Source organism: Protopterus annectens, chromosome 1.part1, assembly GCF_019279795.1.
Source record: "Protopterus annectens isolate FY-2018-M chromosome 1.part1, PAN1.0, whole genome shotgun sequence".
Taxonomy (NCBI): domain Eukaryota; kingdom Metazoa; phylum Chordata; order Ceratodontiformes; family Protopteridae; genus Protopterus; species Protopterus annectens.
The window spans coordinates 220,349,097-220,362,241 of NC_056726.1; positions in this window are offsets into that span (position 1 = coordinate 220,349,097).

The following is a 13,145-nucleotide window of genomic DNA, read 5'->3' on the forward strand; positions in this document are numbered from 1 at the left end:
TTTGATCATCATGTTTCCACCATAGTCAGCAAACCCTGTCTGGCCGAGTTAATTCCCACGAGGAATATTCTCAAGATGCAAATAAGTCATCCTACTGCTGTACTCTTCCCTTCTGAGACTCATTAATGAATATAGTGCATTGTTTGGTATGTTCAGATACACATGTTGCTCAACTGCAATGTCCACAAACAGTTCTAACCAATAAAATCAAAGGCCTTCAATTCTTCAACTATTCTGATAGATCAACATGCTACTCTTTATAGTTAGTAGCCAACCTGCTATTCTGAGGTAATCGATCGCTCACGTTTCCGATCTGAAATGTTCAGTAGTATTTTCCTCCTATTTCTTCACAAAACCAGTAGGTCTATAACACCCACACTTGAGGCCTAAATCTATACCAACAAATAAACAGAGCTTGCTGGAGGCATAGGTTCTTTCTCAATGTATTTCCGGCCTATAAAATAACTTACCACTACAGGTAAAACAAAGTAATATTTTGGTCACCTTTAAAGCAAATCTTGATGACTGGATAGGTAGATATAAATTTACACCAGGGTATCATATGTGACCCTGCTTGATTTGGGAGATGAGCACTATTAAGTGGTTGGAAAGGTAGTAAAAACTTTAATGTGCCCCCTTAAAATTGTGTATGGCTAGACATCTTATGGTCCCTGAGTTTGCTTGCTGGCATTGTTCCTATGTTCCTACACTTCTTCACCTATAAGAGATCCACAACACTAGTTGTTTAACTTATTTATCTGTCCAAATTTTAAATCAATTACCTTCTTTCAACATTCAGATCTAATAACACTAACAAATAATGCTAAATAAAGTCAATAGTGTTATTACAAAACTTAGGAAAAAGTTAAAACAAAAGAATTAAGTAAGAAGAAGACTAAACAAACTAACACATTTTGATGGAACTTAGCAGAAATTCTGCTAATACTAAAAATTATCTTAAAATACTGCTAAAATAATGCTCTATTTATTCATCATCATCATCAGCAGCATCAGCCTCCTTTTTACCATTTTTCTACATGGAGTCAGGGAATCATGTTAACTGTCACTATCTCTCTCAATTCAGTGCCACACTCCTGCCTTCATCAACACTCATGCCTGACTGTCACAGATCTTCTTTCATACAATCCATCCACCTCTTTGCTGGACTTCCTTGTTTCCTCTTACTTTCTTCCTGTCTGTCCCAAATCTTCCTCACCAGATTGTCTTCTGCTTTTCTGCACATGTACCCAAACCACCGTAATCTGCCCTCTTTGATCTTTTCTGCAATTGGAGCTACTTTGTCTTCCACTCTTATGTCCTCATTTCTTTGTCTGTCCCACAATGTGCATCCTACCACCTTTCTCAGGCACTTCATTTCCATCACCTCTAGCTTCTTCAACTGTTATGCCTTTATGGCCCAGGTTTATGTACCATACAGAAGTACTGGTCACACCACTGTCTTGTACATTTTACTTTTCAGCTTCTTTGGCATTCTTCTGTCATAGACTACACCTGACATTTAATGCTAGTTGGCTGCAGCCCCTCTGATTCTAGATTTGACCTCCTCATTCAGACTCCCCTTCTCCTCAACCTTCCTTCCCAGATAATTGAAGCTGTTTACCTATTCCACTATCTTCCCCTCTATCTCTAGTCTAAGCTTCTTCTGTTTTCCCCAGTTTGCTGCCATTACCACTGCCTTATCTGTGCTTAGTTTCATCCCATGTGCCTTTAGTTTTGGATTCCATTCTCCTATCCTTTGCTGAAGGTTTTGCTCAGAGTCTGACTGTAATGCCACATCATCTGCATACAGCAACTTTTTTGATATGTCCCCTCTGACCTGTTTACTAATGTAGTCCATCACCAGTATGAACAGCAATGGGCTCAGAGCTGAACCCGGATGTAACCCACTCCCACTGGGAACCCCTCTGTGAGGCTAAACACTGTTCATACTTGAGTCATTGGATCCTTGTACATAGCCTGCCCTAATTCTACCAATGTTTCTGGGACTTCGAACCACCACAGTGCTGCCCAGATCAGCTTTCTTGGGACCTTGTCTTATGCTTTCTCCAAGTCTAGGAATGCCAAGTTGGACTCCATCCTCATCTCTGGCTTCTTTTCAAGTTACTGTCTCATTGCAAACATCAGGTCAGTTGTGCTGCATCCAGATCTGAATCCAAACTGCTCATCTCCCATCTTACAGTCTACTGCTCTGCATATCAGTTTATCAAACACCCTCTACAGAGCGGTGTTTCATACGATGTGATAGGAGCTTGATACATCTGTATTGCTCACAGTTGTGGATGTCACCTTTGTTCTTGTACATTGGCATGAGTATGCTTATTCTCCAGTCATCTGGAATATGCCTCTCTCTCCACACTGCTATGAATACCCTCAGGAGCCATTTCTCCCCTATCTCACTCAGCATCTGTATCATATCTGCTGTAACCTCATCTGAGCCCGCTGCTTTCCCTGACTTCATTTTCCTTAGTGCTGTTCTTACTTCTTCTAGGTAGGCTCCACTTCTTCTCTCATTGTAGGCTCTTTCTGGGGCAAAACAGTTTCTATGGGGTTTTCTTCATTCAGAAGCTGCTGGAAATTCTCCTTCCATCTACCTTTGATATCCTGTGGACTGGTGAGCAGATTGTTGCTGGCATCCCTTATGAAGGGTGTCTGATTTATCTTTCTTTTTTTTTTTTCCATAATAAATTTTTATTGAAATATATTTTCCAAAAACATTACAAAAATACAACAAACATCACACACATAATACACTATAACTACTACAAACCATTTATACAATATCTACATGAAATGCTTCCTATATTTAATATATTCCTAAAATCAGTATCATGCTAATATAATATTGAAGACCTTTTCCCATATTTTCGGGTTATTAATATTTTTGTTAGTTTGTTTCAGAAGTAATTTATGTGCTAGTATATGTTTTATAGCCACAAGCTTAAAATTATTCCATGATGTCTTATGTGGTTCTAGCCAATTTGTGGCTATATAGAGTTTCATCAGCAAAAAATATTCATACAAATAATAGTTTGCGATCTGGAAAGCTCTCTTGGAGGAATGTGTAGAATCATAAATTCCCATGACAGTGTAGAACTTTGATAACCCATCTTTTGCAGTTGTACTTTAAGAGAGTTCCAAAGTTTATATACGCATTTACAACTCCAGAACATATGAAGAAGATCCACTGTTTGATCTGCACAGTATGGACAAATTGGAGAATTCCTAGGGTTAAATTTATGTAATCTAAGATGCGTGTAATATGCATTGTTCCAAATCATCAATTGTGTGTACATCAGTTTTTGAAAAGAAACTGATTTCCTAGTTATATCAATTGCTTTTAATATCTGATTGTCTGTTACTGTTACTTTGTTTACCCAATACTCTGAAAGCAAAATTTTGTCCTGAAATTTCAAATCCTTAATTAATTTGTATGCAGTTGCTATAAATTTAGTGTCTTGTTGGATAGCTTGCCACAATTCAGAGCACTTATCCACAAATCCGGCGGCAGGTTTAAAGTTCCTAAAATAGCTCAAGGCAAGTTCTTTAACTTGTCTCATTATAATAATGTAACTTCTAGGTAGATTCATTTCCTGTCTAATTTGTAAAGCCGATAAGTCAAGTTTATTAAAAACATCAAATAGAGTCAGATTAACTATTAATGGAAATTTGCTGAGATCGATCAGCTGATTATTTAGTTTAAAATTAGAATTCCTCTGGAAAGGTTGAAGAACCATCATATATTGCAATAAATCTATGGACTGAAATAAAGTTTGCAAAGATGAGACACAGGTTATTATGTGGTCCATGACCCCATATTTTATCAGACAAATGTTGTCCATAAAGGGTAATGCTTTAGGATTTATTTTCCTATCCAAAATATGCTTATGATTCAAGACCACCCAAGTTGGTCTCCATTTTGTATTCGTTACATCATAATTAGCAATTCTTAAAATTTGATTAGCGTTTACAATCAAATAATATGCTTCAAAGTTTGGTAGCTCAAGTCCCCCTCTTGTTTTAGGGGTCAATAATTTCTCATAAGATATTCTAGTTCTTTTTGGGTTCCAGATAAATTTAGCTAGATCTTTATGCATTTGTTTAAAAACTGTTTTTGAAATTGATAATTGGGCAGACCGAAATATGTATAACATTCGTGGTAGTATATTCATTTTCACTATTGATACTTTTGCTAATACCGGTAGTTTTAAATTCTTCCATCTGTCACAATCAGCTATTATGTGTTCCCATACTCGTTTAACATTATTGTTATAAAAGTCCTTATTATCCGTAGAGAAGTTGATACCCAAATATTTAATATTTTCTTTACATGTTAACTTCCCCATCAGGGCCACTAATGAAAAAGGTTTTGGGGTTCTTAACGGGAAGATATTCGTTTTCTGTAAGTTAATTTTATAATTAGAAACTACCGAAAATTCATTTATGAGCTTTAATATCTTTTCACTGTCCGAAATTGGGGTTGTACAATAAATAATAAGATCATCGGGGAATGCTGACATTAATATTTTATTCCTATAAATTATTGGTGCATTATGATACAAATTTTGCTTGATATATAAAAATAGGGGTTCTAGATATAGGTTAAACAATAAGGGGGACATGGGACAACCCTGATGAGTACCATTTTTAATCTGTATTCTGTTAGAATAAGTCCTATTGATGTATAGCGTAGTGTATGGATTACTATATAATATTTGTAGTATCTGAATGAATTCTTGGGGCAAGTTAAAATAGGGTAACACATCAAACAAAAACTTTATGTCTACTCTATCAAATGCTTTCTGGGCATCTATTATAAGAGCATAGATATTAAAGTTGTTTTGTTTAGCATACGTCATCATATTATGCAGTGTAAGTGTGTTATCGCTAGTTTGTCTAGTTGCCATAAATCCAGCTTGTTCCTTAGAAATTATATATATCAAAACCTTCTTTAGTCTTGATGCTATAATTGATGTTAAAATTTTCATATCCACATTCATTAGTGCTATTGGTCTGTAATTATCTGGGTTAAGGGGATCTGAATTGATTTTATGTATGAAAATTGTTTTTGACGCATTGAGGTGGGGGTCACTAATTTTATTTTTAGTTATATAATTAAATACATGAGACAATTTTTTTTCCCAAACTATCAGCAAACTCTTTGTAAAATTCAGCTGTAATACCATCAGGCCCTGGCGACTTATGTGCTTTCATATGTTGAATTGTATATACTATTTCTTCTTTAGAAATAGGTTTAATCAGGTCACTTTGCAGGCTCTCTTCTAATTCTGGCAAGTTAATTTTTTGCAGAAAACTTTTATTCTGGTTATGTAGAGACCTATCATTTTGCCCCTCATACACCTTAGTATAGATTTTCCCAAAAACATCAACAATATCCTCAGTTTTAGAATATATTGTGTCGTTATACTGTATTTCCGAAATATATCCAGTTGTTTTTAATTGCTTTATAATCCTTGCCAGTGCTTTTGATGGTATTTGAACATTATTAGCATATTTCACTAAACACCTATGTTCTTGAAGTGTTAATTTATTATTATGAAGCAAAAAGAGATCCGTTTGAAGCTTCAACATTTCCTCCTCAGTTTGAGCGTTAAAATTCTGAATCAGCTCATTATCAAGTTGTTTTATTCTTATTTCTAGTTTTTGAATATCACTATTATGAATTTTCTTATAATATGAGGCTTTTTGTATAAGAAATCCTCTAATTTGAGCTTTAGCTGTCGCCCATTCAATGTCAGGAGTATGTTTTTGGAGCTTCAAGCTATCTGTAAATTCTTTCAAATATTTTATAATTCTGTCTGCTATCTTTTTTACTTAAAAGATTTGGGTTGAGTGACCAATTATAACCCCTATGCCTTCTTGTGTCTTTTAAATCTTTAGAAAATTTTAACGAAATTTTTGAGTGATCTGATAGATGACGAGTATGTATAACCACCACTGGTTCTAAATTCGTTAGTGCTTTAGATATCAAAAAGTAATCTATTCTAGCCCACATTTTGTGGCATGGTGAATAGAAGGTGTATTTATTTGCATTATTAATATCTTGTGAATAAGAAAAGGGGTCATATAATTGAAAATCTTCCTTAAAATCATTTAATGCTATCCCGGCCTGCTTATTAAATGCTCTATGTGGACAAGACCTATCCAACTTTGGATTTTGATAGGTATTCCAGTCCCCACCCACAACAAAATAATAACCATCATATTGTGTTAATATTGGATATAATGATGCTATGAAACTGTGTTGATCATTACATGGGGCATATATATTCAAAAGTAGGATAGGTTTATCAAATGCATTATCCGATAAAATCACATAACACCATCGCCCATTTGGATCCACTTTGGAGTCTAAAATCCTATCTTTGTATTGAGTTTTGATAATTATAGCCACTCCTGCACTGTTTGTCTTACCTTCTGATGTTACTAGCTCTCTAATCCAGTTCTTTTTTCTAATATCATTCCATTGTTCATTCATCAAATGTGTTTCCTGTAGAAATACAAACAGTGCTTTGTCCTGTAATAATATGTGTAGCAACAGCTTTCTCTTCTTCAAGTTCTGGAGCCCTTTAACATTCCATGAGTTCAACTCCCACATTCGCAGGTCTTGGTATCAAATAACAATATAAGAGGGGAATTATCAAATTGAATGTATTGACTGTACACTATATCTAATCTGGAAGCATTTCCTACATCCCGTCCCTAACCAGTGCTTACCCACTTTACCCCTGGACCAGGATTTATATAGGTCTTGTATAAGAGAAAATATAAACAAGGTTAAACACACCAACACATTGAAAAACTTCAGGTAATAACATTTAAAACATTTCCTAAACTTACAACCTATATATTCTAGCATATCTACATCAAAGTCTAAACTACACATTCCCTACCAAACACCGCTACTTAACTACAGCTTTGGTTTAACTATTAGTTAAACAAATCTCATTTCTAAGGTTACTACTGTGTAAAGGAAAGTTTTAGTAGATTGGGTACTTATTTTATCCTACCTTAAGTATCTGTTTTGTTGCAATCATTATGTACATGAACTTTTTGCAGAAGAGAGGAGAGAGAGAGAAAAAAAAAAATGCATCCTACATTTTAAATCTGTACCCTACACAGTGCCTGCCACTCACTGCATATAGTAAAAAAAACGATTTTGGTTCACACCTATAAAAGAAGAAAAAAATAGTAAAAGTACATGTTATTATGTGCTTACATACTGTAATGTTATTTCGTTATAAAAAGAACATTAACATATTATTTTCAGTTCTCTTTGTCTTCTCAAGCCAGGAAACCATCAGAAATACTCACGACGGGGGACCTCTTTCACAGCAGGACCACAGGAAGTGTTACATCCAAATCGACACTCTCAGTTGAAATCTAGGCATTTCCTGTTTACCACACAATGGAAATAGATCTTGGAGGTCATAAAAGTCTGGAAACCAGACAGCAGTCCCTCAGATTGGCATAAACAAATAGTTTTATTGCTTTTTCAGAGGCCTGAACAGTTTAGTGAAGAAACAAAGGATTAGAAAAGCCTTGAGGTAAAATACATGCTGGATCTGACTACAGGAACATGCCAGTCTCAATGGAAGTTCTTTTCAGCCCTCTGATGCAGGTAGAACTTTAAAAACTTTCAGAAACACTTCTTTTGCCTGATTTTTATTGGAAACAGAATATTTAGTGCCATCCACCATAAATGTAAGCATATTGGGGTATTTCATCTGGAATTTAATTTGTTTATCAATCAGAAATTTACAGTAAGCAGATAAAGACTGTCTAGCCTGCCTTACTTGTAATGGTAAATCTTGAGCCAGAAATATTTTAACATTTTTCCACATAACATAGCCACCATTTTTTTTGCAGTAAACAGTATTTTGCTAACATCTTGAAAGTTCAATATCTTAACATATACAGGTCTAGGCATAGTAGAAGCTTGTACCTCTCTCAGCGCTCGGTGTGCCCTTTCTATTACAATCTGTTTCACCCCATCAGCATCATTTAACAGGATTTCAAATATTTGTGTTATGGCTGGTATTAGCTCTGCATACTGGATGTTTTCAGGGATTCCTCTTATAATAATATTATTTATTCTAGACCTTGCTTCTAAATCAATAAGTTTATTTTGCATGGCTTGTACATCCATATCACATACCTTTGATTTTTTCTCCAGCATGTCAATTTTGTCCTCTATTTCTGAAATTCTGGTCTCAGTTTTGTCCATTCTCTGAAGCAATTGATTGCATAAAACTCCAAATGTTTGTATTTGTGAGGTCAAGTCCTTTAGAGCTTCCTGTATAGGTTGTAAAGCGTGTTTGATATCCTCCATGTTTAGTGGCTGATCAGTCCTGGATCTAGTTTCTGGTTTCTGTTGGTCCTGCTGTCTAGTAATCCTTTGTTTTTTCGCAGTTCCATCCTTTACTGGCGACTGTAGTTCTGACAACTTTGTCTTAGTAGTAGTTGTTTCCATGGTTCTTCCTTGTTGCAAGATTTTTCTTTCCCCAAGCAGAAAGGCAGAATAAAGAAAGCACACGGTCCTTTGTTTGTTTCTTTCTTCAGAGCAAAGTAATCACTTGTAATCCTGATGGATAAATACTTTTTTTCCCCACTTTTTTAACTGATTTTAGATTAGGTAAGTATAAATGCAACTTTTTATCGTCAATTTGATGTTTAAACCTCCTGATACCCACTCAGATCAGAGATTTTCCTCGGGTTAATTGAAGAGCTGCAGTTTAGTAGTGTTTACAGCATGGCAGCCATCTTTGAATCCTGATTTATCTTTCTGTCCTCACTTTGCAACCTGATGTATTTTCTTTGTGCCACTTACTGAGTCACTTTCCATAAGGTAGTAGAGTGCCTCTGATGCCCTATTCTTTGCTATTGCAACTTCTTTCTTAGCTTCTTTGTTAGCCAACCACTAGTCCTTCCTAGCTTGGTCAGTCTGTTCTATCGCCCACTTCTTCCAGCACTCCTTCTTTCTTTTGATGACTTCCTGGACTTCTTCATTCCACCACCAGCTTTCCTTCTTATATACCTTATTTCCATACTAGGCTTGACCACATATATTTTCTGTAGCCCTAACACATGCTGTTCTTAGGCGCTGCCGTTCTTGCTCAACTCCACCTATTTCCTCCTCTTCTTGGGGTGCTAGATCCCCGAGTAATTCCTTGAACTGCTGTACTTTGTCTCCAGTCAACTTCCAGGTCTTCAGCCTGGTCTCTGTTGGCCTTAGAGCCTTCTCTGACCACTGCTTACAGCTGGGTGTGGCAACTAATGGTTTATGCTGTGAGCCGACTGTTTCACTGCTGATGACTTTGCAATCATGGATTCTACCCCAGTGCCTTTCATTACTAGGAGGAAGTCTACCTGAGTTGTATGTTGGCTACTCTTGTATGTGACCTTGTGACTGTCTCTCTTTCTGAACCATGTGTTGGTCACTATCACTATTAAGTCATTTGCCAGACAGAATTCTGGAACGACTTCTCCTTCTTTATTCCTGTTGCCCCACCCATGTTGACCCAGGCAGTCCTTATATCCTGTTCTGCCTGTCCCGATATGTGCATTCAAGTAACCCATTATCAACACCCGGCAATGTAAACCTTGGTTCGAGGTGATTGTCACTGCTGAAGTGACACCCTGACCCCATGTGCAAAAATGGGAAAAGGGGTTGAGGATTATTTATTACCATTACCATTTACTACTATTCATACAACTAATAATAATATAGAAATACTCTTTATATTTTATCTGACATGCTACTTCCATGTTTTACAATAAGGAATATGTAATATATTCCCAGACCCAATATGCACATATACAAAATAATTCTTATAAATATTAATATTTAAAAATACAATAAAGTATGTTAAAATACAACCTCACTATTCATTTATATGCGATTACTTTTCCATTTGTAATTCTTTTATATTCCTTTATAATTCAAATTTAAAAAAAGCCATACATTACAAATCTTCAGACCTTAAAGTTGTTTTTTATGAAGATATTAGTATTTACAATTAAATAAAAGTTAAACATCATCTGGAAAATTAAACTTTTATTGGGAAATGTAAGCTTTATCACATCCCTGAAGAGTGAGTCTCTTAACATCAAAGCACAAAGGTTGCAAATATTCTGAAGTTGATATTTTGCTACTTTGGGGCTGCTACTGTCAGCAGGTCATATAGTAACTGCATTATGGAGTTGGAGAACAAGGAAAATGTGAGTTTTATCTTACTCTTCTACCTTAAAACTCCTCAGAGTAGGTATATTCAGAAACTGGAGTTTGGGACCTGCTCTTCCTCGGGAGTGAGTGTGGTTATTCCTATAAAAACATTTGTTTTCTTGGGATTTGTTATATCAGCAGGATCACTGCAACTTCCCGAACATTTAGGTGTTTTATTTTAGTTTAGTGATGTATCAATTAAACAATACATGATTAATCATTTGGGATCCTATTAAAATGCATTGCAAAATAATTAAGTGAAATGCCTTCATAAAGGATTACTAAACACTTTTGAAATTTAGCATATAATCTGCAGTAGTTCTCATTAACTATTAATTCCATGTAACCTTCACCGGTTGCACAAATGAATAACTAACCTAGCTTTTCAAAGCAAAGAGGAAACAACAAAAACTACTGAGAAACACATAAAACGCATTAAACTCTTCCGCCTACATAAGGCTTCTTTGGCAGTGGCCACAGTGGTGCAGTGGTTAGCATTGTCACCTCATAGCAAGATGATCTTCGATTAGATTCTCAGATGGGGTGCCTTCTGTGTGGAGTCTGCATGTCCTCCCTGCAGTCACATGGGATTCCTCTGGGTGCTCCGGTTTCCTCCCACATTCAAAAGACATGCAGTAGGTGGATTGGACACTTTAAAATTGGTCGTAGGTGAGACTGTGTGGTGTGAATTAACTAGTGTGGTAGAGCTAGCCACCTGGTAGTGTAAACATTGGCTCGAGGTGATTGTCACTGCTGAAGTGACACCCTGACCTTCTTCTTCTGGCTTTTCCCGGTTAGGGGTCGCCACAGCGGATCACCTGTCCGCTCATGATTGGCAGTGGAGTTTTACAGTGTTGAGTTGCCAGTCCGGTGCCCGACCTTCCACAGAAGGCACACACACACACACACACACACACACACACACACACACACACACACACACACACACACACCTACGGTCAATTTAGAGTGTCCAGTCCACTTGCAGCATGTATTTGGGATGTGGGAGGAAACCAGAGCACCCGGAGGAAACCCACGCGACCACAGGGAGGACATACAGACTCTGCACAGAAGGCACCCCAGCCGAGGATCGAACCTGAGAACCTCTTGCTGTGAGGTGACAATGCTAACCATAACCACTGCACCACCGTGGCTGCCCTGTAGTGACACCCCGACCTCATGTGCAAAAATGGGAAAAGGGGTTGAGGATGGATGGATGGCTTCTTTGGGCAATCTATTTACACAGTGATAGTGAATCATTTAAATGCCATCAGTTACAGTCACATGATCAGTATACTGAGTCACATGACAAAAAGATCACATGATAAAAGTAAATAAAAATATGTATCTAAGTAATTTAAAAACATTAAATTTAGACTTTCATATGAAAATCTTTAATGGTTTTGCAGAAATACTACCATTTAATCCAGGGGGTACATGTGATCTCAGCCTTAATAGCCACAAAGATTCATTCAGCTCAGTGTTGTGCATTATATATTCACCACTTAATGGTTCATAGAGTACCTGCAGTATACAAAATTTAAACTCATGTTCACACCCCTTATCCACTTTGTGTCTGTACAGAGCATTAGTAATTACTTGCATCTTACTCTCAGAGAGATGGCTGCCAATACACTGTTTAAGTTTTTGGTTAGTCTTGCTCACGTAGTATGATGTTCACACAAAGTTAAACTATATATTTTTGTCACAATTACCTGATGTTCTTAACTCAAACTGTTGGCCATTAATAGGATGTACAAACATCTTATTCTTGTAGATATACTTTCAATATACACATTTCCCACATCTGAAATGCCCTTGCTAGTAGTACTGAGGTGCATTGTAGTCTTAGGGTGGTCGTTATAACAAAGTAACTGCTTCAAGTTATGGTGTCTCTTATATCCAAAAGATGGTTTGCTAGAAGTTATGGACTGTAACTCAGGTATATCTTGTAAAACATGCCAGTGTTTATCAATAATACATTTGACTTGATTTGTGTTCCTATTATGTGTTAGCATGCATCTAGGGGTTTTGGAATGAGCATTTGAGTTTTTATCAGTCCTATGGTAGGTGGTAGAAAAAGTAGGTCTAGCTAAACTTGAATGTAATTGTCTAACCTCATGACATATATCATCTACAGTTTAGGTAGCATAACCCCTGTTCTTAACGTCTGTGTCGATATTATACAACTGACTATCCATAACTAGGTCAGACATATTGAGTCTAGCTAATCTCATCATTTAATTCTTCAAAACATTATTGAACATAAAGTGTGGCTGCATACTGCTCCTATGCAAGTATGAGTTATCTTTAACTGGTTATTAATACAGTGTGGTAGAAAAGGCACCGTCATGGTTCTTATAGATGGTAATATCAAGAAAGGCAATGCTGCCAAGGGAAAAGTTCTGTTTAAACTTAAGAAAATCAAGATTGTTTGAAATGTAATAGAAACATTCATTAAACATTTCAACAGTGCCTTTCCAATTAAAGAACAAATCATCCATGAAGTGATGATAAAATACAATGTTGTCAATAAAAGGCTTCTCTGAAGACAATATAAATCTATGCAAACCCATATGCACATGGCAATATTAGTACAGGTGTTAGCGATGGGAAAGTCTAAATTTAATGTTTTTAAATTACTTAGATACATATTTTTATATACATTTTTTAAATAATTGAAACATATTTGTAATCCATGCATACATATATATATTAATTTCTAATGCATTCAACTTTTACATGTATTTTACCTTTATCATGTGACTTTTTATCATATGACTTGGTATACTGATCATGTGACTGTAACTGATGGTATTAAAATGATTCACTATCACTGTGTAAATAGATTGTCTGAAGAAGCCTTGTGTATGTGAATGCT